Raw genomic sequence first — 26,243 nt, forward strand, 5'->3', positions numbered from 1 at the left:
ATTTATTTTGTTAAATGAAAATGAGTTAATGATTTCAAAAATCGATCAGACTGGAGAAATAGCTGCATAAGACTGAAATTCTACTCAAGAAAATTAAATTACGAACGTCAAAGAATTTCAAATTCAGAAAGGTTGAGTCGAGTGAAACGGCCAGTGTTCTAATCGTTTCGATCATCAGTCACGTGTGGTCGACTGAAATCGATTGTATCGATACCGTGCGAAAACACGGTGTGACAACGCCACGGCCGGTTTGTTCGCGCCGTGTTGTACGTACATTTAATTTAATGTCCATACGTGGTCGGATCATGTGATAAGTGCGATCAGATGGATTCATGTTCGAGGGTTCCGTATTAGCATAATAGAAAAAAAATATCGATTTAATTTTAAATATTTTAATGGTAACACTAATCGATTATGTGTGACCTTATTTTATGTGTAAATTAAGACGACATTGGACTCCAGTATCAATGTCATTATCCACTGCGGAGAGGACAGGAAAGAATGGAGGAACATAGTCCGAATAAAAGTCACGACCCTCAGCACTGAGCAACACGATCCGAGGTGGAGGATGTGACCTCAGCCTCTTTAGGTATTGCCACTATCTTATTTTATCACACGCATTTTATTTTAACACGGATCTCTCTTCTTAATTCTCCAAATTTCTTCAACCTATTTGTATCTAATTAATGAATATGAATTAACAAGATCAAATCGTATAAAACAACTTATTGCTGCAGAACAATGATGTCCTAAATAAACTAATTATTATCTCGTTGAAAACCATTCTAATATAGATTCCGCATTCGCTTTGATAGGTCCAACCCTAAAACATATGTATATTTGTTGACAGTACTAATAAAACGCGGATTGATTTATAGATTTTATTTTCTATTTCCCGGTAGTTGTCCATAACTGTTAGGAAGGCGGCTACGTGCGAATGTGTCTATTGAAATACGTCCACTGAATAAAATGTTCGTAGAGTGATTTATTGATGTTTGACCTTAAAAATTTGATGATCTTTAATTCGTTGCGTTTACGTACTAGTGTGAATACTATGAAAGTAGATAGTAGGTCAGGATGGAGCGTACTAAAGAGACTTGGATGAACTGTGTAAAAGTGTATATGCGAGAGAAGGGTGTGAGGGAAGAGATGCGTATGATTGGCTTGGGGATAAGGGGGATAAGGGCAAGAAAAAGAAGACTATTGGGACTAGCAATTGTTTATGAATACGTGAAAAAAAAAACACGTTTGGCACTCGGGGACAGCCGCGGTAAAGTTATTGCATAGCAAGTTTTATCAACTTATGCAATTATAATTAGACAATAATAATTTAATATTAAAACAATAATAAAATAAGACCACGCTATATTTATAAATATGAACAAAAGTAAAACATTAACTGTCCCCTTCACACCCGTAAGCTAGACCACGCGAGAGAGAGATGGGCAGACTTTTCATGATGCGCATGCAGTGCGACGTCACGCCGCGCGCTTATTCACAAATACTACACAAGCGCAATGTGTGAATGTGTTGAACGCGAGCTACATGGTAGGCGGGGTGTAAGGTTTTATTTTCGTTACTGAATTTATTGATTCGGTCACTGCGCTCAAAGCCCGCGATAAAAGCTATGATATAGCTTAAAAAAACTGTTTTTTTCTTCGGTTTTTTTCGATGTATAGAAAAGAATCCTTTTACGATTAAACCTCGCTCTTACAGTTTTCGCGGAGACGGACGACTTGAACACTGTAAATTGTAAACTATTCGAAAGCAGTTTTTAAATAAAATATGGCCCTGTGTGAATTGAGTAACTAATTTTGAAGAAAAGTTGTGTCAACAAAGTTGGGTCTGTCATTTGGATTACTTTAAATTTATCAGAAGTCCATGGACATTGTAACGGGAATGCCACATACATGAAAACGGTGCAAAAAATATGTACCTACCCAACCTTTCTTCAAAATTAGTTACTTAATTCACACATGGCCTTTTTTTTTTAAAACTGCTTTCGAATAGCTTATAGTTTACAGTGGTCGAGTCGTCCGTCTCCACTCAATCCCGTTATGATGTCCATGGGCCTCTGTCCTTAATTAAGCTGTTGACTCATCATCGCAAAACGTCAGCTACGACGAACGCGTATCAATTATTATAATAGTCGCTCGAACTAAGATTTTACATAATACTGAATAGCAGTTGGATAAAACAAGTTTTGTATAGAGTAGTGTAATCTCGCGTAGAGCTGTGTCCTTAGAGGCGCTTCGCGACGATGCGATCGAAGTGATAAGAGACAGGGACATAATTTCTACCTAATCTTTTATACAGCGTGTTGTCTCAAGACTATCGTATATATTAAAATCTATATATATATCAATGAATTGCTGTTCGTTAGTCTCACTAAAACTCGAGAACAACTGGACCGATTTGGCTAATCTTGGTCTTGAATGATTTGTGGAAGTCCAGAGAAGGTTTAAAAGGTAGATAAATATGAAAATGCTCGGAATTAAATAAAAATAACAATTTTGTATTTCCTTTGATGTGTCCCCCGTCGGACGGATTCCTTTTGTTTGTTTTAAGTTTATTTTATACAAAAGTTTAGGTCTTTTATTTGTAGATTGAGGCACTACGAAGTCGGCCGGGTCAGCTAGTATAATATTAAAAAAATAGCAAATTAAATTACAGTAAAATTAAAATCAGGTTAATGTTTTATTTATTACCTTTTTTTACTAATTGTGAAATTAAAAAAATCTGCCCTAGCAATTCTCCTTTCTATTTTGCCCATTTTGTGGAAGAGAGCACTTATAGATATACTTAGGCCAGCTTATTTCACAAATGCACCTATTTCAAACTTTCAAGCTCCCGGTTCCCTAATTTCCACACCAGGACATCCGACCACAGTACAATTGAGACTTGACCTCACGATTCAAAATGGACGGCGGCGTTTGATATCAGTCGACTTCGTTGACCACTTAACATAACCTGAATCGTGATATAGAACATCTAGTGCAATAAAAAAAACAAATGTGAGCCGTCACGGGACGCCTGGCAGATGTGAAACATCGAGATTATTTTGTAAAAGTAATATGCAGAAAAGAACAGATTGTGATAGGAATTAAATATGTCATAATGATAAAATAAAATATTACGAAAAAATAATTTGTTTTCAAGTAAAACACAGGTTATGTGTACTGTAGTAAACAACACTGTATACATTACGGAGTATACACTATAGGTATCCGAGCTCAGTGTAGCGAGAGAGATGGCTTAACGCCGGATCGAGTGGGAGAGAATCGCACAGTCGATTGCGCATGGCGACGCGTCGCCACAAAGTACACACTACTGCTTAAAGACTGTATATACATATATACCATCATACAGCGTGGCGACATCGGTTTTACGTGCGGCTATAGATGTTTCACATCAAAAGCATGTTATGTAATTGACGAAAATGATTTTTTTTAAGCATTGGATATAAAGAATGTCTGTTTCTTTGTAATACTCTACACTTCGATATTTCTAGCGAGTGCCATATCTGTTTCGTGTTGCTCTCTCTTAAACTAATTAATTTTCTTAGCTAAACGAGAATGTCCTACAGGCGCGATTCTACGATGCTATCTCACCGATAACATAGCGGTCCAGTTCCTTGGTAGATCTAAATCGATTCATGAATTAGCACTGGCTTTAGTTCAATTGTGATCTTTAAATGGAGTGTTAATTTATAAATGTGGGTCTCGTTCGTAACATACCCTAATGGTTTAGAAGGCATCTTATTTAAAAAAGAAAACTTATTCGGATAGTGCTTCACATATAAACAGCTAATACATTAAAAAAATTACAATATTTAACCAATAATTTTTCATCTATGAAATCTTTGATAGTCTTGAATATAGATGGTATTTCTAATAATACAAAAAAAAACTAAAAGCCATTATATACAAGTGTTTGCGAGTACATTAAATTGGAAGCTTTTTGGCAATGACGTCGTAGGGCTTTTAAGGCGAATGTTTGTATGGCAGCGTAGGCTAACAAACTATTACACTGCCGAGTTCTAGGTTCAAGATGCTACCGTCATCTCTTACTCATAGTCTATCCCGACAATCAGAATCCGACTAGGATTATCTGGAATGTCTAAGAGGTGTCCTTATTCAAGCAAGATTTGAAAAACTCCCGCATCAGTAGTAAGATTCGTTGGTTGGTTGTACAACCTTGTTGTACCTACAACCTTTGCAACCACAACACACACCCGGTGTAATTCTTGTTAAATCATTTTCAGGATTTATTTAGATGGAAAAGGTTGCCTGGAAGATATCGCATTTAGAGATTAAATCGCCTATTGTATAAACTATACCTATAATATAAAATGTAATAAAAAAATCACTTTTTTGGGCCTTGTGGACAGATGGGCTTACGGCCCACCTGATGGTGAGTGGTTACCATCGCCCATGGACGTCAGGAATGTCAGGGGTACAGCCAACCTGTTGCCTACCGTAAAGTACTCTCCACAAGCCTCGTTTGAAGAAGGACCTTTCATAGCGCTCGGAAAACTCCGTAGAGTTCATTCCACTCCGAACTCATTCCAAAGCCGGACGGTACGTGGTAAAAAAGTTCTCTGGAAGCGCACTGTGGATAACGCAGTGGTTCTATTTTGTAAGCATTATAGATGAAATTATCTTTCTCTCTCTCTCTCTCTTTCTCTCTCTAACTCTCTGCTTCTGGCATTGTTCTATCCATGAACAATCGTGACTCTTCGGTCTTGTTTTCCTTCGATACAGAACACGAGTGTCCAAAAAGATAAGATGTTATCATAACAAATAAACATCTCTCACTTCCTCGCTTCAGGTAACCTCCCGCTCCCGCTGTACCTCATGCCCTATGGTGCATCCCGATCTGACAACGCACGCATCCTTAAACACTTATAAAGGTTTGTGCTGGCAGTTAATTAACCCTTACAAGATTTATCGGGCTCCATTTCTGTCGTGTCATTTTTGATATAGTGCCCGTATGTGGTGACCATTACAGGTGAGTATTTAGATTAACAAGGGACTTTTTTTTATAAGATTCATAAACAAAAATCTAAATGGCTCTCAGGTCCAAATTGTAATTTGCGTAATTACTGGTGGTAGGACCTCTTGTGAGTCCGCGCGGGTAGGTACCACCCCCTGCCTATTCCTGTCGTGAAGCAGTCATGCGTTTCGGTTTGAAGGGTGGGGAGGCAGCCGTTGTAACTATACTTGAGTCCTTAGAACTTATATCTCAAGGTGGGTGGCGCATTTACGTTGTGGATGTCTATGAGCTCCGGTAACCACTTAACACCAGGTTGGCTGTGAGGTCGTCCACCCATCTAAGCAATAAAAAAAGGTCTGATTTTTTCCACAATGCCGTGGAGAAGAACTGAATGTGCATAGCATAATAAGGTTGTAAAAAGTGTAATTACAATAGACTTTAATTGGTTTAATTTGAAAATGCAAAACGTACATAAATCATTATTTTAATAATACTATATACTAATAGGTCCCGCAGTAGTCGAAATTCGACTATAATTAATTGGAATTGTAAGTTTGTACACTATTATGATTGTATTTTATACTTCTATAATCACAAATTTCGCCAAGACTATACTATAAAAAATATTAACAAAGACAAACAATATTTAATCTATTCTCAATTTGACTACAGACGTCAAGAACAAAAGTTTGACAATAATAAATAGTATGCATGCGTGTGTGCGTCAAATACATAGTATGTGGTGTGTGTAATGTTTTCTTTATTGATTTAAAGTATCTTTTATGCATTATTTAAAAAAAATATTAGCATTGTGCACTTCTTCTCTATATTCTCTATAAGTGTGGAAAATTTCATACTCCTCCGTCCGCGCAATTTTCGTAAAAAGCGATACAAAGTTTTTGCTTCACGTATTATTAATAATATTTTCTGAAGCTTTCACTAGTCGTTGACGTATATAGAACAAGTCTTATGGTTTAACTTTAATCTTTTATTACCACGAAAACTGTATAGTATTCAAAAGGTGGGATATAACAAAAAGAAAACTAAATTAATACCTAAGCGCAATAAAAAAATGGCAATTGAAAAAAAAACAATGATTTGCAGGAAAGGAGATCTGAAAATGATATCTTCATGATAAAATGCTTTAATTAATTAAATCAAAATCAACTATAGTTCTTCTTTAAATAGACGTATGCTTAAAAATATGACTTTTCAATGTACAAATTTTACATTTAGTTTGTAATTGTATAACATATAATTAAAGTCTAAACGTAGTTAGGAATATGTATTGTGTTATATTGAATAATATAATATATTTAAACACATATTAAAATACAAATCGTAGTTAGTGACATTTTAAGCAGGCACCCAAATTTCAATGAAACCTGTATTCATAGGAAAACATTAATTAATTCTTACAATTTAAATTTGTAAGAATTTTTCAATAGGTAGGTAATAATAATTATTCATTACTAGCTGACCCGGCAGACTTCGTAGTGCCTCAATCTAAAAATAAAAGACCTAAACTTTTGTAAAAAATAAACTTAAAACAAATTATACCTTTACATTACCTTTTAAACCTTCTCTGGACTTCCACAAATAATTCAAGACCAAAATTAGCCAAATCGGTCCAGCCGTTCTCGAGTTTTAGCGAGACTAACGAACAGCAATTCATTTAAATATTGTATATAGATTAAAACTGCTGATCAAATGCGGCTGAAAGTAATTTCACTTCGTATGACGTTATTGGGAGCCAAAAACAAATTTTTGGATCATCCCTTAGGCTAAAATCCTAATCCTAATACTAAACTAAAAATATTAAACAAAAATTATGTCGTTGTTCAAAGATTTCATTCAATTATTTACAAAGCATATTAAATCGTATTAATTCAATTGACATTACGTCTGCCCAGATTGCTTATTACGTCCCTGGCGTGGCCCGGTCGATATCGGCCATACTCGATTTTGTATCGACGTTAATTGAAATACCGATTATTTTCGGGCTACATGCCGGTGATAGCACAGTAATAATTGCACTTAATCACAGCTTAATACAATTTTCTTAGACAGAGTCATTAAACTTGTATAATTTTTGAGTAATATCAATTTCCTGATTGAGCATAACGACTTTCTTAATTCTGGTAATTAATATTTTTATGTTGTAGTGCATCTTAAAAATCTGACTGCTTTTTCCTCCATCTGCCCCCTACCGATGCCACTTGTAATTGATTGACTTTAAAAACCCCTAATTTGTTCTCATTATTTCTCTCTCTTTTTGTCTTTAAATGCATCGACATGGTGTTGTCTCATTCTTGTTAAACTAACATTATAAGGCACTTTACACATCGGCTACAACTGCGCGAATGTGTGCAGAACAATAAAAAAAACTGTCAAAAATTCCTCATTACTTCGATGTCTTCATAAGGCAGGATACACACCGCTCTACGATAATTAAAGAGGCCACCGGATGATAAATAACCGAGTGTTCGTGTTTTTACCGCAGATGTCATTATCTCAGCCGACTCTATCAGACGTAAGTCGATTACGTTGTGTGGATTTGTATGGAGGTGATAAAACCAAGTTCCCGCTTATATTATCGAACATTTTTCTTCTTTTTCTTGCCCTTATCCCACATTATATGTGGTCGGCGAAGCTTGTCTTTGTATAATGCTGCATACGATTCGGCATAAGCTTTACATATTATGGAACATTTCATGGATTCATGGAACATTAATTGTGTTTTTTTATCAATTGACAATATTACAATACGTTTTAGTAAATTATCTTCAACCACATAATTTATGTGAAAATTCAAACACAAGACATATCAACTTTTTTAGAATTACGAATCAAATCAAATACATAACATAATAATTATGTAATTGTCATGAAGTCCCTGAAAAAAGAATTTCATTTCTTCACACGCCTCACCATACTTTCTCTGCATTTAGAAGAACAATGCGTATTAAATTTATTCATTTCCAAAGACTTGCTTGTAATGCCTCTATAAGTATATTCTGGGCTTATGATAGCGTAGCGCATGAATAATCGAAACGTACCCGACCTGATGAGAGTCCGTGAGAGTTTTTGTCGTGACCATCCACGATTGTGCCCTTAGGAAAACATATGGTAATGTGTTATAGACTGCACTTTATGACTTCAATATCAGTAGGAGCGGCAAGCAGCGGCAGAATATTGTATTTCTTTTATTTGTATAAATGAGTAAAGGAAATCAATACCTTTCCGGCGTATAGATACGATATTGCAGGCACGGCTTGTACCTTGTCCTTTTTTGATAATTCCATTGATTTGATTTATAGCTATTTCGTTGGTAATTTGATAAATTGCAAAATATAAAATTTCTTCAATGTAAAAAAATAAATGTGTGTATGATTTAGCGGTTGGCTCTGCCCCTGGCATTGCTGAAGTCGATGGGCGACGGTAACCACTCACCGTCAGGTGGGCCGTACGTTCTTCCTCCTACAAGGGCAATAAAAAAAAAGTTTGTTTTCTATGCCTTCTTAAGCCTTTTATCCAGTGAAATAAAGAGCAATTGTTGTTAGCATTCTAGGCAAGGCTAGTGATATCCTGATACTATTAAAAAAACGGCAGTTGACGCTTGACTTGTTTCACATAAATTTCGCTTTTATTATACATCCATTACTTTCGATCTATCAACTAAAAGATACATTTAAAAGAGTATTTTTTACAAACAGACAGAAAAAACTTTAAAAAAATTTAAGTGATTTTTGACCTGGTAACTAAGTCCTTTAGGTCATGTCTTATTTTAATTTATATTCTCATTTTTATGAAAAATGATAATATGGAGTGTAGTGAAATGAAGATGATTAATTTGAGACATTAATCAACTGGGATGAAATTAAATGAAATGATATGGAATGAAATATAATCTAAGTAAATGGTGGTCATTTACTGAGATTTTTTCAGTGGACTTTTTGGAGGATCTCGAGAAGCTACGTCGAGCGGCTTTGTTTAATATTTCCACATTTGTGCACTGTGATATTAACAGTTAATAAACCAACGTTATTACACATTTGAACCTGAAGAAACGCTAAATATCACACAACTTCACTCCTCGCGTTCCCGCCAAAAAGTCGTAAAAAGTATACTTTGAACTATTCAGCATAGACAATTAAATACGTCACACGACAACACGCCAGTTTATATTCCATACAAATGGAATTATCTGCACTCATTTGAGCAAAAAACACTTGAACGACCAATTAAACTGCTCTAAACTAAAATTAAGACATACAATTGTCGACTGACTGCTATTTATGTTGTTAATTATTATGTTCCTACACGAGTAGGTACTAGCGTGATCGAACACGCGTACTTTTTATAGCTTTTTTTTTTAAATTGTGTTATAATTGGGCATTGTTCGATAACTTGTAAGGAGTTCTTCAAGTTGTTTATGAAGTGTTGAATTAATTGGTTTTGGTAAAGTTTATTGAGTTATAACGTTTTTTGGTTTACTTAAATAGGAGAATGATAACATAATGTTAACCTCCTAGTGTTAAGTAGAGCCTGTAGACATCATAACTTTAATATCCACTTTGAAATATAGGTGGCCTTAACAGGATAACTAGTAATAAGCAATTAAGTTTTTTATAAAAAAAAGTATTTATTTTAATAATTAGTTTCAATATTTTTTTGTCAATTATTTTTTTAAACGGTATTATTAAATCATTATTATCTATATCCTCACCTTATCGAAGTGTCTCCTTTGAATACTGGGTTATACTGCGATTCAGTATTGGAAGTAATCTCCGCCTTGCCTATTTCTGCGCTTAAACAACTGTGCCTTTTGCGAATAGTCGCAAATCCCTTAATATAAGGCATTTAAGACTTACTAGAGATCCCGCAGTAGTCGAAATTCGACTATAATTAATTGGAATTGTAAGTTTGTACACTATTATGATTGTATTTTATACTTCTATAATCACAAATTTAGCCAAGACTACACTATAAAAAATATTAACAAAGACAACAGATGTCAAGAACAAAAGTTTGACAATAAATAGTATCCATGCGTATGTGCGTCAAATACATGGTATGTAGTGTGTGTAATGTTTTCTTTATTGATTTAATGTATTTTTTATGCATTATTTAAAAAAAATATTAGCATTGTGCACTTCTTCTCTATATTCTGTATAAGTGTGGAAAATTTCATACTCCTCCGTCCGCGACATTTTCATAAAAAGAGATACAAAGTTTTTGCTTCACGTATTAATATATAGATATTCGCGTCTCAAGGTGTAGTTTTCACGAGCTCTGATTAAGACGGTAAATATTTGAGAAAGTCCTTGTTCTAGTCTAAATTTCGACCATTACAGAAGGATGTATTAAAGATAAAACATTTTATTAACACGGCAGGTGGAAAACCGATACAAACAGTTGCAGAACATTAAAAAACCTTATAGAGCGTAATTAGGGTACATATAAAATTAATAATTCTATAAAGAAATTAATTACTTGGTCAATTAAAAGTAAAGACTGAATAAGAATGCGTAATTACTGAAAATATTTAAAATTAATATTTTCTAATCAAGAAATTAATTACGTATTCGGCAGTATAAAACTATGAGACAATTTTTTACATTAAGGCAATAAAAAGGATGAGGGTGAATAAGTCGTTCTCTAGTGCGCATCGCTAATTTAAAATATGCAATTTTCAAAATGTCCCTTTACAGTTTTATATAAAAAAAAGATGTGTGGTGTCGTGGGACATCGGAATTCACCGGATAAAAACGTAGTTCCTTATTATAAAAATATCAGTTTTAAGTTCTATTTGAGGTATAAAGAAAATAAAACTGGAGGATTCGCAACAACCCACGATCATTCGGTAACGTGCGAACTTATTGTGGTACACTTCATTCACAGTTGTTTGCATAAGAGTTAGTGTATTGCGCAAACGAACGCTCTGAGATCGTGCTCAATGAATTATAAAAAATATGTTATTTTTTGTACGGTATTACAAAGTTAAGTCGTACACTGTGTGCATTACTAATAAAAATCTTACGTTACGGACGTTTTTTCCCAGTTAGGGTACCCCTCCGCATCGTCCCATAAGGAACTTCGTTCCAAAAAATAACACGTAGTATTTAAAATTTACCTGGAACGTTTAAAAAGTGCAGAAGTTTCATTACAAAGTTAAAAATTCGAGATGATACCGTCATTTCGTTTTTACCATCGCACCGCTCGCCACCGGAGTAGAGTTCATCCATACTACCTGGAGCCTCTGCGGTCATCCACAGTGCGTTTCCAGAGGTCTTTTTTGCCACGTACCATCCAGCTATGGAATGAGCTCCCCTCCACGGTGTTTCTCGAGCGCTATGACATATCCTTCTTCAATCGAGGCTTGTGGAGAGTATTAAGCGGTAGGCAGCGGCTTGGCTCTGCCCCTGGCATTGCTGGAGTCCATGGGCGACGGTAACCACTCACTATCAGGTGGGCCGTATGCTCGTCTGCCTACAAAGGCAATAAAAAAATATTTTGTTATTTGAGCCACAGAATCACGAATTAAAGATTAAGGAGGCGTGTAAAACGTAGCATTAAAACGCGTTGATCACTCCTGCCTCAAAATGCACATAATAACACTCTCTGAAAGGTTTCAACGCGAACACACTATTTCATTGATTGACAATATTAAATGCAACATTATCGAATTATATACATTTTTAGAGATAACAGTACGCGCACTAACGAGAATCGATTTAATTTTAATGTTATAATTCGATGTTGTTGAAATGCTGAGGACACCTGCGTATTTAATTTACATAACTTTATGGTGTATTCCTGTTGGCCGGTTTAATTAACGTGGAATGTATGAGTTCACTTTTTCACGAAAATATTTTTAATTTTGTAACGATTTGTAAGGAATTCGTGTTGTGAATAACAACAACGTGAATCAGATGCGGCCACAAGTGAGGTTTTTGGGAATATAAAATTAGTGTCATATCTTGAATCTGCGGTGCTGATCTTCTGCTCTGTGCTAATAATTGTTTTCGACATCGGAAGAGAAACAAGGCGTAACATTAAAATAAAACTTTGCTAATTGGATTTGCTTTGAAGTCGTCGTGGCCTAAAGGATAAGACGTCCGGTGCATTCGTATCGAGTGATGCACTGGTGTTCGAATCTCGCTGGCGGGTACCAATTTTTCTAATGAAATACGTACTCAACAAATGTTCACGATTGACTTACACGGTGAAGGAATAACATCGTGCAATAAAAATCAAACCCGCAAAATTATAATTTGCGTAATTACTGGTGGTAGGACCTCTTGTGAGTCCGCACGGGTAGGTACCACCGCCCCGCCTATTTCTGCCGTGAAGCAGTAATGCGTTTCGGTTTGAAGGGTGGGGCAGTCGTTGTGACTATACTGAGACCTTAGAACTATATCTCAAGGTGTGTGGCGCATTTACGTTGTAGATGTCTATGGGCTCCAGTAACCACTTAACACCAGGTGGGCTGTGAGCTCGTCCACACATCTAAGAAATAAAAAAAACAAAAAAAAAACATAATAGGTGAACGGGTCCAACCACTTCGAAGCAACGGATCGAAGTTTCGTGCCTTTTAATATTTAAAAAAAAAAATTTATTGATTGCTTGGATGGGAGGACGAACTCACGGCTCACCTTATGTTAAGTGGTTGCTGAAGCCCGTAGACATCTAAAATGTAAATGCCGCCACCCAGCTTACACGACGGTACTCCATCATCCTTGGCAGTATTGGGTATATACATGAACTTCAACTTGATCGCATCACTCATGCTTGGAGTACATTGAGCGTCACTTTTTTACAATACATATATAGTTCAGTATTTATATTCTATTAATTATTTTTGTAAATTTTGTGGAATACTATTTAGTACTCGTTTATAATCTTTTGAGTAAGCATAACTCTTTATATTCGAATCAGAAGAGTTCGTAATTTAAATACTTTCTTTTTACAAAAAGAAGTGTGAAGTGTGTGACACGTTGGATTAGCCCACTGAGTTTCTCGCCGGATCATCTTAGTGGGTCGCGTTTCCGATCCGGTGGTAGATTCTGCGAAGCACTTCTCTTGCTAGGGTCAGTGTTAGCATCACTCCGATTTGAGCCCCGTGAGCTCACCTACTAGCTAAGGTTACGCTGAAATAGCCTCTCAAAGCTCTCTCAAGCTTAGGTACGAAAAAAAAAATGTGTTGAATGTATAATTATTTAATAGCATTTGTAATGCTTTTTTTTTTTAATTTTTGTTTCAAAAACTGAATTTTCAAAAAAACATATTTTTGCCTTATAAGTAAAACTTTAAAGCTTCGAAGTTCGTGCAACAGAAACAAAAAACTTTCAGCTCGTTAAACACGTAAAGGTAGGTATGCTTAGCGTTTTGTTATTCGAGAGAACAATGTAAAATGCAACGAATTTAATTCGAATGCATATTTTTGTACTTCTACAATGTAAATATTACAAAGAAGTCACGTGCTGGGCGCGTGTATTTTTGCTCGTGAAACATTAAAAGATTTGTTTTGAGTATTTTTATGGCGAAACGTGGGCGAAACCGTTCGCTTTCCGAAGCTGAGAAAGAGAATATGGTTTCGCCGACTTTGGCGTGTGAAGACGGAGCGTAAAAAAACAGTACCGTTCAAATTTAACCCTGTAACCTCTTGCAGGAATCATCAAATAATGTAGATTAAACATGTTGACGGTTAAAACGTTATTTTAAAGTTTTTTTTAATTTTTTTTGTTTATTGGGTGGACGAGCTCACGGCCCACCTGATGTTAAGTGGTTACTGGAGCCCATAGACATCTACAACGTAAATGCGCCACCCACCTTGAGATATAAGTTCTAAGGTCCCAGTATAGATACAACGGCTGCCCCACAATTTAAACCGCATTACTGCTTCATGGCAGAATTAGGTAGGGTGGTGGTACCTACCCGTGCGGATTCACAAGAGGTCCTACCACCAGTAACAGTTTTGCATTAAAAAGTGGGAACGGTGCTGTAATTGCAATTTCATCGGCCAAAGGTAAGATGAAATGTAATTATCATTATAAAAGCTATAGTACTTTTTGCGTGCAATGTATTGATATTTAATCAGCTGATACGCGCAGTGATCCCACCTCGTGTGAAATCGAGTCCAGTGGCTGCCTTGGACTTGCGCTTAAGGGAATATGGACATTTCTAACTTCAGAAAGCTTTGTGTTTAACTCGGAAAATTAATACCTACTAATCCTCATAGACATGAGGACCTTCCCATACCTATTATTATACAAATATGTAACGTAAGCTTTGAAAACTAATGCTGCATCATTAGAATTTTGAAAATTCATCTTTATAACATTGATTTCGTAAAAAGAGCATTATATATCACCAGATTGCGTTTTTGAAATGGATGACGTAACGTTATGACACTTACATATGAATCAATTAATAAAATTTATCAAATTCTAACTTTGCTTGGAACCATATCGACACCTCCTACGTATAATATCGTAACTCTGTTTTATCAACTTTACAGTATCGCAATTCAAAGTTATGCAAGCAGATTTTTGATGATAGTGAAGTCAAATCAGCTCATTTAAGAATCAAAATTGGCATACAAATATATTTTTAGGAACGGAATATTACCTCTAAAAAGGTTTTTTGAATTTTTTGCTAGAATTTCTTAAAAGTCACATACGGTTTTCTACTACGGAAAATATCAATGGTATTTCGTTGTATGTAGTACTTACTATACTTTACGTTGATATATATGTAGGATTAAGTAGGGTATGTTACACGTACGATAACTTACATTGGAACTAATCAAATAATAATGTGTCTTGGGTTACAGTTACCATAATATACAATGGAACAAAGACGTTTATAGCATTAGTGCTATTAAGGGGAATAATTAAAATAAAATAATTATCTTCCATTATACTGAAATATAATGTATTTCGTAATCAAAACAGTCTAAATAAACATTCCCTCTAAGAAAATAATCTTAAAATATTAATCAATGGTATTGTTGTTATTTTAATAGAATGTAGTATTAAGAACATGAAATAAAATCTTTATATTATCATAAAGATTGTATTTATTGTTTTATTAATTTACGTATTGTCTAAATCAATTTGCTTTATCCAAAATAAATAGTATTTTGCTTTAAAAAATATACGTATTATTTAAAAAATGCAACGAAATACTTATATCTGAAATTTTAAATCAACTAAATAAAATCTCTTTCAAATTTAAAATATAATACATATTATTATTATGAATTATCTATTCATCCCTGCACTCCTTATCAACTAATTAAAAATATATTTTACTAACAAGAAAAAAATATTTATTAATTACTTGAATATTCGTAAAAAAATCAATCAGTATTGTGCAGTCTCTAAAATCTAAAATTTTCAGTACAAAAATAAAAAGAAATTAATAAAAACTATGTAATATTAAAAAAAAACATTAATTATTACAAAATTAGTCTGTATCTAAATCCGGAAAACTGTCGTTACCAGTATCTAATAGGCTTTCGACAAAATCATAATGAGCGCTGCGTATGATTTGAGATTTGCACATGCTCATCAAATCATATTTTTTCACCTGAGGTATCATCGGCAGCCTATTGGCATACAGTACATCAATATTGATTACACATTGTCTCCTGGTAGACGCTTTTATACATAAAGTATGGTAATCTTCGGCAGCTAAATCATATTTATATAATAATTTATAAGGATCTTCAGGTTTTAAACACCTCTCTTATTTTATTCCATTGAACTTTTTCTCCATTAGTACTTTTAACCCCATTGCCCTTTAATAACGTTTTGCAATTAAAAAAAACGGTGTGTTGTAATTCTTCTACAATATAAGGTTTTCCTTTTTGCTGAGCCCAGCGTACTAAACAAAAACACTCAAATGGTGTATAAGCAAGTTTATTCTTGGCACATTTTTCTATTAAGGTGTGAACGCTATCGCCCTCATTTTGGTTATGACCAACTTCTAAAAAACAATGATGTATTGTCACCTTAAAAATAAAAGCGACAACCGAAGTTTGCTTGTACCTTGATCCTTACGTTTAGAGATGTACTCATACAAGCCACTTCGTTTGCCTCGCGATTCCCTTGGACTTCATGCCACATAAAACAAGTACCTTCCTGTTCAGCCACATTAAAAACTGTAAAATTAAACAGTTAAAGCTTTCGTTTATAATAAAGGATACTTATATTACCATTTGGAGCAGTAAGAACTTTTGAAAGTCGAAAGTGGCGACTAATAGTTTACCATCTGATACTTTGGCCAGTTCTTTATCGGTCGAGTTTTTTTGGCGAGCTATCTCTTTATTTTTAATATGTGCTTCATATAATTGTGTTTCAGATAGTGTCAGACTAGATATATTCTTATAGATATGACACTTGTCACATTGGTACTTCTTTGGCATATAAAAACTAAACTTAAAGTATGCATTGACGATGTCGGGATATTGCCGTTCAGAACTAGCTTTTGAAGAGTATGTTAGTGTATTAAATCACTCATTATACAACTCAAACAAGCGATGGAAATTTAGATCTCCGTCTAGGTAAATTTTACTACTTCCTTGGCGAGAGTAATGAGACTCTACAGGCTGAAGAGATTTTATGTGATCGGATATACTTCTGATAACATCCCTAGTTATTACTTTGCGACGCCTTCGCAGATCCGCTTCTATCAATCCACTTACCTTACCTTTTTTTCTAAAGACTTGTAGACAAATTGTTTACTTAATGGAAATGTGTTTAGAAACATCTTCTTGTACACAGTTAAATAGTTTTCCTGGTCGTCTAAAACAGCCCTTGGTAATCTATAAATCAAAGTAAACCTACGCCTAGATTCCATGTCAGTGAAAATCCTGAGTTTTTTTGTTTGACCAAGTTTTCAATAAAAGCTGCTGCTGCTAAACTGCTTTTCACAGTTTCCTAAATCTTAAAATCTATTGAAAATCAATATTCTGTCATCATCACTCATTTTTGTTGAACATTTTAGTCTGCATTAGGTACATATGACACATAGGACCCAAAATAGGACAAATCCATCAATTGGTTTATCTCATCAATATCTGCGTCAAAAAGGGGCGGTAACTCTGTAAAAGAAAAACAAAAATATCTTTTTATTGAGATTTTTTGAAAAGAATACTATAGTAAGTTATGCTTTATATCGAAGTACAATATCTTAAGTGTGACATAGGATAAAAAAAGTATGGGAAATTCCAATGTAAAATATCGTAAGAGCAGATACGGGACTCGTTTATATTTTTTTCAATAGTAAAGTATCGTAAGTATTTACTTACGATATTGGAGAAGGATCTAAATTCAACGTATAGTATAGTATATATATACTTACGATATTTTACTGTGGGTATTATACTATTTCATATTATTATATTTTAAATAAATCATAAAATCATTATTCATAGTGTAAAATATATATATTACCTTGTACCCTCGTAGTATTTTCCACAAAAGGGTTGGATGTACACACATCATCACTATAAGTTGAATTATTAGCGTTTACCGGTTTTTGCCAATCAAATTATCACATTGTTTTACCGGTTTCATTACTGCATCAATCATTCGTTTTGACCTAGATGACATAGTTGATAGTTAATCTTATACTTACTGTCCATTAAATAATATAAATCAGTACATTTTTTAAAAATGTGATATTAGCCGCGCTCGAGCTCCTCTCCAGCGTATACAATCGGTACTACTACTTACCATTCCTTCGCGCGGCTAAACGATCACTCGCCTCCCGCGTACAGCACATTAACTGCACTATACGATATATTACTACGGTAAATATGAACATACGACAATATGCACTCTCAATATCTTTGGTTCTATTGCAAATATATTTTTTTTTATTAGATGAAACGATAAACGATGTTATAAAGTATTTGAAAATCTAAAAATGTCATTTTCGTCAATTTGTTGGTTACGATAATATACGTAGGAGCTGTCGATATTAAAATTTACGTATTAACATACACAAGTTTATTAATATAATCCAATAACAAATTATTTGAGCGGACCATTCAAATATCTGGAATAGTCTCTGTATGCTCTGTTAAGGCGAAGTTAAACTTTACGCTATATGAAATATAATGTTTTATTTATTTTAAAGCAAAAAAATTATTTTTGTATCTAATAATACCATATATATTTTATCTAATTTGTTTTAAAAAACACTACTCATATAAGAATAATTACATTCGTTTTTTTATTAATAAATTTTGCAAGTACTTTTTATTGTTGGGAAGAATTTTTTTTGTGACTTTAAATTTTTTTAAATTGTAATTTTTGTCTCTTGCGAATCAAAATGTTGCCGACCTCTGGCTTAGATGGACGTCTGCTCTGCTCGTTTTAGTCCATCCGCTAGGATGTTCAGAACTTTAATACATGAGTTCAAAGTTTCCATTAAGTAGTTACGGCTTGCTTTGCACAGGCAGAATTGAGTCACAATACGCCACCGTACAATAAACACCAAATGTACCAGCAATAATAAATGAAATTCTGATATTCTTCCATCGTGGGTAGTTGTGTAAATTATGTATTTAACCACCTTTATTCCTGCCCACGGACTTGGAAACCGGCTGTGTGAAGTGGCTATATAAGACTAATTTGGGTAGAATACCCAATAAACTACGGATGTAATTTCCGATATCGTCTTATCGCATTAAAAGTGTACAATTTCCAAAAATATTCGAAATTGAGTTAATATGCGGAATCATTTGGTATCACCAGTATTTTTCTGATAAATACTGTCTAAAGAGCGTTGTTTAGTTTTAGTTTTTTTTAGTTTACCTATGTTTTGTCTACTATTAACAAAGTTAATACATAATTTATCTTACTTTAAAAGGCAGATAATGTAACTGGTGCAAAATAAAATATAAATGTTGCAAAGATGATTAATATTAAAAATATCACGTTAAATCATGTTAAACCTTTAAAACACTCTCCTGTAAAATTAGTAAGTTTTGAGATTATACACTTTTAATGCGAGAAGACGATATGTTTTTTTAAGGTCTCACACGTTATTATGTAATAACATCCAATGCCAATAATTATGTTTCTTTTAAATGTTTTCGGTTCAAATTTAAACCTCCCCCTTAACCAGGTAACGCAACGCAAACGTAACCACGTAGCCGCTTCTAAGAAACCAGATAAAAAGTTTTGTGTCTCATAAATTATTGTGCTTTTTTGAATAATTCAACTCTTTCTTGTGTCATTCAAATCGTTGTAGTTCAAATAAAAATTTCGTGTTTATTTAGGAAGATTATTGACGTCGTTTAGAAAGATATTTAGAAGTCCATTGCCGCCTTTAAAAGTACCCCCTGCGTAATCCTACGCTTATTAGAAAACAGTCTCCCTGGAAACTATTTATATTTTTTATTATTTGCTTACAGGGATGGACTTGCTTACAGGGATGGACGAGCTCACAGCCCACCTGGTATTAAGTGGTTTCTGGAGTCCATAGACATCTACAACGTAAATGCGCCACCCACCTTGTGATATAAGTTCTAAGATCTCAGTAAAGTTACAACGGCTGTCCCACCCTTCAAACCGAAACGCATATCCATATCTGCAATGGTCTGTTTTGCGTACTATTGCTAGCTTCCCCGTTATCCATTCTTACTAGTAGAGTTTCTATGTAACTGCTCCCTGTAATTCCTGTCTTGAATATTAGTGATAAGGCATCGTATGAATGTATCAATTCTAAGTTCCAATAGGAAAATTCGAACCGCCTTCCGCATACACGTTGTTCTGAAACTTCAACCTATCATTTAATTATTGTGGCATTTTTTATTTCTAGTTTCAGACATCAAATGTCGTCTGCTAATTGATTGTTAGTAGTAACTAATACTAATGACATAATATCTTATACCTTTAAACGAGCAATTCTTGTATATATATATATATATATATATATATATATATATTCGGTGGCGATAAATCGATCTAGCTACGATTTATTTTCAGAAAATGTTGTTTTATTCGTGTTTTCAATTATCAACTCTTCTCGACATCTATTGGCGAATAATAATACTATTTTTCTCAATTGAAGGCAACTAACCGCTTTAAAGACACAACAAGATCATCATCTAGTATATATAATAATGAGCGAAGAAATGTTATATGATAGAGGAGTATGGAAGGAGAAAACATGTAGCGCCGACCCCAGGTGATTGGGAGAAGGGCAGGAGAATAATGAGTATTGGAGAGAGAGAGAGAGAGAGAACTAATACAAACTATTACAATCAATTAAGCTGATATATGACCTACATACATAAAAATATTTCGTATGATTCTTTAGGCTTTTAAGTTTGATAAGTAAAACGGGGCTATCCTGGGAAGCCACATCAATTTACCGAGACGCGTGCACGTCTTTACGTCTGCGGTCACAGGTTCGATTTTTTTTTATTCTTCGCCTCGGAACACGCGGGAAACCGCAAACATTGAGTGAACATTGTTCAATCATAGTTTAAACTTGGAAAAAAAGGCTTTAAAATTGATCGATTTGTAGCCCGTAATGTTTTGTGTGTGTGGGACAAATAAATAGGTACAGCATGCTATTGCAGAAAGAACGTGCCTTAATCTGCAACTGGTTTTTGTTTTTTTTGCTTAGTTTTTCATTTTCATAGCGTGGCTTAGTGAATAAATGTATTTAATGGTGGTGGCCAATATACAACGTAAATATCGCCACCCAACTGAGACATGAAATTCTAATTGTATAACGCCTGTCTCGCCCTTAAAACGTAGCTTATGAAGAATACCCACAATGGTACCTATCCGTTTGGGCTTGCAATACACCCTATATAACCAGTAGGTTGTTGTAGTCTAGCCGTGCTCCTTCCTCATGTTCGAGGGTTACGACCATTCTCATCCGTGATCGTCCTAACGACGTTGTGCCCTCTCATCCTGTCTTTAATTACTCGGATTCATTTTTATTACACAACGTTATTGTTTCTATCGTAGAAGTTTTCACTGGTGGTAGGACCTCTTGGGAGTCCGCACGGGTAGGTACCACCACCCCGCCTATTTCCGCCGTGAAGCAGTAACGCGTTTCGGTTCGAAGGGTGGGGTAGCCGTTGTAACTATACTGAGATCTTGGAACTTATATCTCGAGGTGGGTGGCGCATTTACGTTGTAGATATCTATGGGCTCCAGTAACCACTTAACACCAGGTGGGCTGTGAGCTCGTCCATCCATCTAAGCAATAAAAAATAAAAAAATTGAAATTTGCTAAGTACATTTCTCCTTACAAAGATCGGTACCTGTCTTGCGGCTTTGAACACGGCACAGTTTCACCCCTTGGTACGTGGTTTCGTTTAATTCACGATGACTTCAAAAAAAAAAAACAATAATGACAACATGGCAAATGTGTTAGAGGAAGTCTGAAAGTGGCACCTGTGACAGAGAAGTTGAGAAGAGCGTGTTTGAGATGGTATGGACACGTGATGAGACGAAATGATAATGAGATTGTTAAGAGAGTTTTCATTATGAATGTGGAAGATAGACCTAAGAAGAAATGGATGGATTGCGTGAAAGACGATATGTGTAAGAGGGGAGTGAGCGAAGAAATGGTATCTGATAGAGGGGTATGGAAGGAGAAAACATGTTGCGCAGAAGGGTAGGACAATAATGATGATGATGATGGCAAACATTTATAGCTTTATTTAAAATGAATTATCTATGTACGTGACTGTCATCAATGTTTGACAATGAGTAAAACATTCATTATCGTTGCTAATATAAGAAATCTGAAAACTTGTTTGTTGAATGTTAGTTACTTTATCATGTACAAACCACCGAAGAGATTTGCATGAAATTTTACGTAAATATAGTCCAGAACCTGGACTAAATCTTAATATTTATATTTCTTCTGTGCGTGCGTTTGTCACTGAACTGCTCCTAAACAGCTGGACCAATTTTAATGAAATTTTCTGTGTACCTTCAGGCGGATTCGAGAATGGTTTAGATTTACAAATCAGCCCGGCAGGTGGCGCTGCAGTCGATTCCTAGAAATAATTTATATGGCAAAACAACGTTTGCCGGGTCAGCTAGTCATATAATATTTATCATCATCGTAAACAACACGTTCCGCGCAATGCCGGTTGTACCTACACTACTATACGACAATGTGTTCGCTAGCTCGAGATATTACGTACCGACGGATGTACAAATCGTTTTGTAGTTTATAAACCGTTGCAAATTTAAACGGGGCGAAATCGCGTGGCACGTTTTGTTTGTAATGAATTCTAAACCATTCTTTTGTCGTTGGCATATAAATAAATAAATAAAAAGAGCCAGACAGTCAAAAACCAAGACACGTTAAGGTAATCTTGTATGTACCACAGCGCAATGCTAATTATTACACTATAACACGTTGGTTAGCATTCGGAAGCGGCGCCAAGAGATTTATGAGTTTTGTCACCGAGAAGATCGATGGATCGAATTTTTAATCGTTTGCCACCCGACTAGGGTGTTTCACGCGATTTTGTTTGTTAAATTATCATTGTTTGCCATAAATACCATATCGAAGGGAGGAAAGGCTATTTGGCTTAAGCGGCATTATTGTAACTTTACGGGAGTGCCATTTAAGGTTTAGAGAGAGAGAGAGAGAGAGAGAGAGAATACACTTTATTGCACACCAAAACATAATTTACATTCAAAAATAATCAAAAAAAAGCAGATACATTTGTACAATAGGCGGTCTTATCGCTAAAAGCAATCTCTTCCAGACAACCGTTTCATTTATAGAAATTCTGGAAAATATAAAAAAATATAGCAGGTATGTTGCGGTGTATGCGTTCGAAGGGTGGGGTAGCCGTTGTAACTATACTGAGACCTTATAACTTATATCTCTAGGTGGGTGGCGCATTTACGTTGTAGATGTCTATGGGTTCCAGTAACCACTTAACATCAGGTGGGCTGTGAGCTCGTCCATCCACCTAAGCAATAAAAAAAAAAGATAATACATTATTATCGAAAATATATACAATATATTTGGAAAAAAAATCATAACAAAAAAAAGCTTCTTCTATTTGAATGGAGTAAACTTAATTGAATTTCAATTAAAAATATCGAGCTCTTGATGCTAATACCCAATAAAACGCGTCTTTAATTACAAAGATAAATGACGCGTATTGAGAGAAATGTCCTCGATATTATCATTTTGCTCTCTAGAAATACGTCTGAGTGTGACGGTGTTCACCATTAACCATTGATGTCAGCAAATAACAGCGCCGTAGCAAAAGATAATGTTTACCGGTGAGAACTATGCTCGAACGCGAAGTGGTTCCAAATACGGATATCCCTGTTACTTCAAGAAAACTAGTACATAAAATATTGGGTTGAGTTGCCCAACACACCCACTCTTAGGGATTTCTTGTATCAAGTCGCTGATCGTCTAAGGCACATCTGTAAACGCCGCTTGCTCGAATTTTGCGATAGTATCGAGGGCTAGAATTTTTTTAAGCATTTCTGGTCGGATTATCTTAGCTGAGCATCTCACATTTTGATTAGTTAGGTCATTGTAATTAAATAGTATGTGGTGGATAGTTTCTACCTCCAACAAGTCTTCCGCTTATCTTACATCCTATTCCAAAGTGATTGAGAGTCCATAGCATGTGAGATGTAAAATCTTCTGACGGTATCCTTTTCGTAAGCACCCTTTTTTTAAATGTTAATTGTGTTTTGGTGTGCAATAAAGTGTATTCTCTCACTGTCTCCCCCTGTCGTTCATCAGACTATCTGATGTTAACTTGGTTGCCATCCTATGAACTAGACTAGCTTTTATTAGGTGTAACCTCAAATTTTTATACTAAAATAAACTGCCTGCCAAGTTGATGAAGAACATGTTTTTTAAAAATAAAGAACATGATTCATTCTTTTGACGAAAGACTTTTCAGAACATCTTTTTGTACCATAATTCATTTCTATATACATGCTAAGTACTAAGTTAGTACATTGTAATAAATATTAGCGTAAATTTGGCGTTTTGTGTGCACTAGTGCAACGCGACGTGCTTGAAGCATCTGAATCGATTAATTTGCATTAGAATAATTTTATAAATCGTTATCGATTTGCATAAATACCTTTTAAAACAATGGGCCCATAACTTTAGAGATTCTTGCTATAAGTTTTGTTGCAAGAGATATAAATAAGATCTAAAATAGAAATGGAATTAATTTTATTGTCTTGTTTTTTTTTAAATTCAGAGTTTGATGATGTCATTTGATATAACAACCTTGTAGACTTAATCGACTAGTTTAGTCACAAATAGTCATATTATTTCTCTATTTTATATCCACTATTTCTTTTCAGCACAATTATTACCTATATCTAACTAAATCGGATATGACGACCAGTGAACATATCATCTACATTGAAATGGTACATTAACGATAGTTTGAAGTCGTCGTGGACTAAAGGATAAGACTTCCGGTGCATCCGTATGTAGCGATGCACCAGTGTTCCAATTCCGCTGGCAAGTACATTTTGTTTCTTATGAAATAAGTACTTAACAAATGTTCACGATTGACTTCCACGGTGAAGGAATTACATCGTATAGTAAAAATCAAACCAGCAAATTTATAATTTGTGTAATATGAGACTATATAAATATAAATAAATATTTACTAACAATCACGCCACGTTAACTGGTCCCGTGCTAAGTTCGTAAAGAACTTGTGTTACAGGTACCAGATAACGGATATAAATGTAAGATTTTTATTATACACATACATATATTTAATGGCTGGTGATAGGACGTCTTGTGAGTCTGCATGGGTAGGTACCACCACCCTGCGTATTTCTGCCGTGAAGCCGTAATGCGTTTCGGTTTGAAGGGTGGGGCAGCCGTTGTAACTATACTGAGACCTTAGAATTGTATATATCTATGGTCTTCGGTAATCACTAAGCACCAAAAGAGCCGCGAGCTCGTCCAAACAACTCAGCAATAAAAAATAAATAAATAATAAATTACTACGAACAGAAAACAATGTAACAATTAGAGCGAGGTTAAAATCTTACTTATATTGAATGAATAAAACGCAATAAAACATGTAAATCCTACAAATATATCCACACAAAAACTAACGGACTATTACCGTATCAATTGATACTAGAGGTCCCGCAGTAGTCGAAATTCGACTATAATTAATTGGAATTGTAAGTTTGTACACTATTATGATTGTATTTTTTACTTCTATAATCACAAATTTCGCCAAGACTACACTATAAAAAATATTAACAAAGACAAACAATATTTAATCTCAATTTGACAACAGACGTCAAGAACAAAAGTTTGACAATAAATAGTATGCATGCGTGTGTGCGTCAAATACATGGTATGTAGTGTGTGTAAAGTTTTCTTTATTGATTTAATGTATCTTTTATGTATTGCTTAAAAAAAATATTAGCACTTCTTCTCTATATTCTCTATAAGTGTGGAAAATTTCATACTCCTCCGTCCGCGCAATTTTCTTAAAAAGGGATACAAAATTTTTGCTTCACGTATTAATATCAATTGATTTTTCCACTCTGTCCTTCACGCCGAAGACAAAATTATTGGCTCGGATTCGTGAACTCTATTTACGAAATACATAAATGTTTTATCACGTTCAAACGAGAGTGTATCAATAAAAATTCGCATTTAGTTTTGGCCCCTGTCCATTTTTCGTGAGTAATTTTTTTCCTTATATTATTAGTTGCTATATTCCATTAGTATTAATTATATCTATTGGTTAGAAATCCTATTTCTAAACTAAATCTTTTTTTTTTATTGCCCTTGTAGACACACGAGCATACGGCCCACCTGATGGTGAGTGGTTACCGTCGCCCATGGACTTCAGCAATGCCAGGGGCAGAGCCAACTAACCAAACTAACCAAAATTGGCTCACATTTATAAAGAAATAATAGTACATATTTTAATACCGAGATTACATGAAATCTTCACCGTAGAAATCAGGCGTTCAGGTATTTTGGGAGAAATTAATAATAAACTAATTTTTTTTTTGTACAAGATTCGACCTTAATGTCGAGAGAAGTGTTTCGCTGACTGACTCAGCAACGCAGAGCTTAATCCGCCGAAGCTACCAAACTTTATCTCTAATGATTGAGATCTCTCTAATATCTAATCTAGTGAATTAAAGACCAGAAGTATGAAATTAGAATAATTTATTTGTCTTTTTTGAGGCCTCAAACTACAATTATGG

The 26,243-nt window shown here is 34.7% G+C and overlaps 1 protein-coding gene and 1 long non-coding RNA gene across 3 annotated transcripts in view; one reads left to right on the forward strand and one right to left on the reverse strand.

The window, feature by feature from the left end:
• Positions 1–26,243, forward strand: part of ci (transcriptional activator cubitus interruptus) — a 150,598-nt gene that overhangs the window by 31,472 nt on the left and 92,883 nt on the right. Inside the window, exon 2 of one of the 2 annotated variants that reach the window (XM_089739468.1) lies at positions 4,831–4,912. The exons of the other annotated variant lie outside the window; for it this stretch is intronic. The gene's annotated coding sequence lies outside the window, so the exon portion shown is untranslated. The remainder of the gene's footprint in view (positions 1–4,830; positions 4,913–26,243) is intronic. 2 annotated transcript variants of the gene reach the window in all.
• Positions 12,688–16,879, reverse strand: LOC149499484 (uncharacterized). The gene is made up of 2 exons (XR_016325649.1): positions 16,273–16,879; positions 12,688–16,165 (listed from the first exon to the last, which is right to left on the reverse strand). It is a non-coding gene; the product is annotated as an uncharacterized LOC149499484 (long non-coding RNA).

The sequence above is a fragment of the Bombyx mandarina genome, chromosome A1, assembly GCF_030267445.1.
Source record: "Bombyx mandarina strain Sakado chromosome A1, ASM3026744v2".
NCBI classification, from domain to species: domain Eukaryota; kingdom Metazoa; phylum Arthropoda; class Insecta; order Lepidoptera; family Bombycidae; genus Bombyx; species Bombyx mandarina.